A 5,364-nucleotide genomic window follows, 5' to 3' on the forward strand; every position below is an offset into this window, starting at 1 on the left:
CAGGAAGGACAGGGTTTAACCAGATGGAGGTGCAGTTATAGATAAGGAAAGAGATTCATGCCTCAGGCCATGGGAACAGCATGTGCCTAAGCAGAGAAACTGAGAAAGGGCAGATGTGGCAGAAGCCAAGAAAGAGGCAAAGTGGCATAAGATGAGGCTGAGGAGGTCGGTGGGGCCAAGTCTCAGGCAACCTTGTAAATGTGCCAAGGACACTAGATTTATCAAGAAGACAGTTTTGAGATATTTTAAGCAGGAGAGTGGCCAAATAAATTTTTGATTCTCAATGCTCTGTATGGATTAATAAAGGGGAGAGAGCAAATAAGAGGAGAAGGCTGTTGAAACTTCCTGAGCTGAGGATGGCAGGGCTTGGTGGTGGCCATGGAGATGGAGAGAGGGAGTGTATTTGAATTATCAGAAGGTAGGATCAGCAGATGTGACTTGGTTAGATGTGAAGTGTGAGGGCCATAGATGGCTCAAAGGAAACTACCCACCTAGACGGTTGATATGTGGAGTTACACTTGTTCTGGAAGGCGCAGCGAGGAATACCAAAGCTCCAGACTCTGCAGACATAGAGAAAATGAAGTCAGTGCGAGGACCCTGTGAGGCAATGTGGTGGGAGTTGCATCCCCAGGTTTATAGCTCAGAGAGACAGTGGCCGGAGCTAGAGATGTGGAATCCTAAGCAACAGAATCTGGGGAGAGTGTGAGCTGTGAGGCAACCCCAGCCAGAGGGGAGCACACAGGAGGAGCAGGTTGGGACAATGGGGAAGCAGAAGCTGGAAGGAGGAGAACACGGAGCGTGGTTTCCCGGGCATGAAGGGACCTGAGGCCCTGGCCCACTCACATGGAGAGAAGACCCATGGGCCACACACTTGCTGCTCCTTTTGCCCCCTCTCACCTTGTTCTGTACTTTCTTTTTAGTCACAAAGGTCCTGTTCTGCTGTCAGCTCTTTCCTGACTTAGGGGAAAGTGGTCTGATAAAGTGTGATGCAAAATTTTTAGGCCCCAACAGGGTACAACGTGCAGACATTTATGTCTTTTAAAATAAGAGCTTGGAAAAAGCAAGGCTTGACCTTGGGGCTGGGAACTTTGCTTTGACCCACTGAGGGCTACTGACCCACTGAGAAAAGTCAGTACATGGGTGTGAAGGTGCAATATGATGCAAAATTAAAAAAATTAAGATCCGACATCATACTTTACTCAATACTTGAATAAATACCCCTAAACCAGGTTCAGACTAGAGGTAAAGAGGAGAGAAATGACCCAATATTTTAGATACAGACAATAAGCTGTTTCAGAGTAAGGGAGGAAGATTGAAGAGGCAGTGGGGAGGACCGAACGGCAGTGGGCCCTGCACGTCCATTTGTGAGCGAGGAGGAAGCCCTGGCGCATTCCGTGCAGAGCTGTGATGTGGAAGGTTCTGACCGGGGTGGGCTCAGCAGGTTAGCACAGTGGGTGAATGGAGCTGGGAGGTCACCATTTATGAGGAGAGCCCGGGCTGAAGGAGGCAGTGAAATTCAATATGACCACGTGGTGGGAGAGTGCGTGTGAGAGGTGCACAGGGCAGGAGAAACCAACGCTATGGGTCCTGGCTGTGCAGGATGGCAGAGAGAGGACAGTAGGATGACATCAAGATCTTGAGTCTGGACAACAGAAATAGAGAAGTCTGCAGGAGGAAATGGTTTGGGGAGGAAAATGATGATTTAGGCTCCAGACAGTTGAAGTCATCATGTAAGGTAGGTTTAACTGAGTAGGTAAACATTTCCCAGATTTCCCCATATGAGTTAGTTCTGCTTTGTCTGCAGGACCTGGGAATTTCTGTAGAACTGAACCAGTGGCCTTGCAGAGTTCAGATAGAGGGAGTTCATAGAAACAAAGTGAAAAGAAGGGAAGTGACAGACTCTGTGTCATAGCTTTCAAGGAGGAAACAACGTCTTCTGACTTTCAATCCAAGATTTCCTCAAATGTAGGCCCCTAGGTCATGATTTATACTTCAGACAAACTTCCAATGTTTACCAGAGGGAGAAAGTGTGGATTAGTTAATGGGTGGTGTTTGGGAACTAATAAACCATTTGGAAAAATAAAAATGAAAAGGTTACATTCTCTTCTTCATACCAAATTAAATTCCAAATAAATCAAGGGTTTGAACATATTAAAAATGAAATTATAAAATTACCAGAAGACAATAAAGGCCGGCTGGCAGGCTGGCTTGGCCATGGAGGCTGCCTCCCATCCTTTCTCCACAAGGAGAGTGACCTGAAGTGGGGAAACACAGTGTTTAGGATAAAAGTGCCAATGAATGAAAAAAATATTTTGTTGAGAAAAGGATAGCAAGTTTCATGTCTTGCACAAGAAGCTTATGAAATGTCTTAAAAGTCCAGAAATTCTGTCTAAACACGTTAGGGAGCTGGACCCAAAAGTCTTGAACAACAATGAAAAGGTTTGGAAACATTTCTAGGCTGTTATTTTAGAAAATGAAGAACTGCCCAAACCGTTTCCTGATTTCCTAAATGTGCAAGTCCTGCTCTCTCTACCAAAGGCAGATAGTTGTGGACCTTTGGATGAGACAGAATCTGAAGAGTCAAGCAAATTTTTCCACCAGATGGGGCTGCTGCCTCTCATCCGGGTTTTCCAAGTGCAGTTACTGAAGGTCTTCTCCGTGGGATTTTCTATCCTCATCTACAGCCCAGTCAGAAATTCTACCTGGCCAGAAGAAGCTGAAGTCCATTCCAAAGGTGGAGTCAAGGAAATCCATGTCTATCAAAATGACCTAAACTCTATGACATGGCAACCCTAGCTAGTGGTAATTCTCACAGTCCCATCTTCATTCAGGGCAGAGAAGTTCCCATTAGAAAGGTGCTTTTAAAAGTAGACCCTGAAGTGGTCTATTGGGGTGGTGAGGTGGTGCTGAGGTTAAGGCCCAGTGTTTACGGGGTATTGTCAGTAGAATGTAGCTGCCAGTGTGACAGAGGCTGTGGAAGATCCTCATGAGCACCCAGTGACAAAGTAAAGTGACTCTCAGTTCCAGTCACAGTATTTTCTAATTGAAAATCTTATTACGAATCGCACCAAGACTGATCAACTCTGGTAGCTTTTTTGACCAGATTTTGTGATTTTGTGACATGCTAATTTTCTCACTATGGGATTTTCTTGGTCAGTGATATGTTCTTGTCACAGGAACGCACTGCTTAATGCTAGGAATGAACTCAGCTGGAGGTTAACTTGTGCTGGCAATATTAGGGCACTGTAAAAATCATGGCATTTTAACTTAGATTATAGTGGGATGGAGTTGTGTCATACCCAGAGGTTAGCTTCAAATGTCAGTGCACAAAATAAGATGGGACATTATGCTTATTCTTGACAGACCACCCTCCACAGCTAGTTTGTCTCCCAGTGTTGGAAGAAATGACTGTTCCTTTGGTAGAAGACCAATTGACATTGTTGGTGTTATTTAGAGGCTACTTTGTATACAAAACACAAACCTTTAAACACCAGAACCACACTTACCTTGGTGAGATGCTTTCTCTCTAAGAGTCAGAATGTGCACTGACAGTGACTGAGGGAACACCATAGTGACAGCACTCATCTGGGTGTCCTTCCATTGTATAGGTGCATTGCCGTGGGGTTAACTGTTACCTTCTTTATCGATTCCTCTTCACCTCATATATTGGATCATAAGTTAAATGTGTCTGTGATACTACTCCACTGTACATCTTAAAAACATTAATATTTTGTACTCAGAATGATACAACCTGTGTGCAACCTGTATGTATGTGCTGTATTTGCACATTTTACTGAAAACCAATTAACAGCTAGCCTATTTTTAGTTATTAACTTTAATAGTTTTTAGGTGGGAGCACATTTAAATTCAAAAGTAATAACTGAATCATTTGATTCAGATATAACTATACAAATTGAAAGCTTGTTGTTGGAAATAAGCAAGAACAAAATAATCAAGTATCACCAATCAAAAATAACTGGGAGTAAAGTGTTGGAGATATTTTTAAAAGTATATTTTGTTGATTATGCCATTACAGTTGTCCCATTCTTTTTTCCTTTTATATACCTCTGCACAGTACTCCCATTCCCTCCAGCATTCCCCGCACCTTAGTTCATGTCCACAGGTCATGCATGTAAGTTCTTTGGCTTCTCCATTTCCTATACTATTCTTAACCCCCAACCCCTGTCTATTTTGTACCTACCAATTATGCTTCTTATTCCCTGTATCTTTTCCCCTGTTCTCTCATCCTTCTCCTTCCCTGCTTATCTCCCTCCTTCTGATCTCCATTTCTGTGATTATGTTCCTGTTCTAGTTGTTTGCTTAGTTTGTTTTGTTTTGTTTTTTTAGGTTCAGTTTTTGGCAGTTGTGAGTTTGTTGTCATTTTACTGTTCATAGTTTTGATCTTCTAATTTTTCTTACATAAGTCCTTTTACATTTCATATAATAATGGGTTGGTGATGATGAACTTTAACTTTACCTTATCTTGGAAGCACTTTATCTGCCTAAAGAAGCACTTTATCTGCATAACTATCATTTCCATTCTAAATGATAGTTATGCTGGATAGAGTAATCTTGGTTGTAGGTCCTTGCTTTTCATGACTTTGAATACTTCTTTCTAGCCCCTTCTTGCCTGCAAAATTTCTTTTGAGAAATCAGCTGATAGTCTAATGGAAACTTCTTTGTAGGCAACTGTCTCCTTTCCTCTGTTTCTTTTAAGAGTCTCTCCATATCTTTAATCTTGAATAATGTAATTGTGATGTGCTTTGGTGTGTACTTCCTTGGGTCCAACTTCTGTGGGTCTCTCTGAGCTTCCTGGACTTCCTAAAAGTCTATTTCCTTTGCCAGATTAGGGAAGTTCTCCTTCATTATTTTTTCAAATAAGTTTTCCATTTCTTGCTCTTTCTCTTCTCCTTCTGGCACCCCTATGATTTGGATGTTGGAATGTTTAAAGTTATCCCAGATGTTCCTGAGCCTCTCCTCATTTTTTTGAATTTTTGTTTCTTCATTCTGTTCTGGTTGAAGGTTTATTTCTTCCTTCTGCTCCAGATCATTGATTTGAGTCCTGGTTTCCTTCCCTTCACTGTTGGTTCTCTGTATATATTTTTTTATTTCACTTTGTATAGCCTTCATTTTTTTCTCTATTTTGCAGCCATACTCAACCATTTCTGTGGGCATCCTGATTACCAGTGTTTTGAACTCTGCATCTGGTAGGTTGGTTATCTCCTCATCACTTAGTTCTTTTTCTGGAGTTTTGATCTATTATTTCCTTTGGGCAATATTTCTTTGTCTCAGTGCACCTGCTACATCGTGAGGAGCAGAACCTTAGATACTCTCCAGGGTGGGGCAACTTACTTTGCTGTGCTG

At 42.2% G+C, this 5,364-nt stretch overlaps 1 pseudogene; it reads left to right on the forward strand.

Annotated features, from left to right (window-relative positions):
* The first annotated feature begins 378 nt into the window (after positions 1–378).
* On the forward strand, positions 379–2,720 carry LOC118982537 (sorting nexin-24-like; annotated as a pseudogene).
* The last annotated feature ends 2,644 nt before the right edge of the window (positions 2,721–5,364 follow it).

The sequence above is a fragment of the Sturnira hondurensis genome, unplaced genomic scaffold (genome assembly GCF_014824575.4).
Source record: "Sturnira hondurensis isolate 20B ecotype Veracruz unplaced genomic scaffold, ASM1482457v3 Scaffold0002039, whole genome shotgun sequence".
Classification (NCBI taxonomy): Eukaryota; Metazoa; Chordata; class Mammalia; order Chiroptera; family Phyllostomidae; genus Sturnira; species Sturnira hondurensis.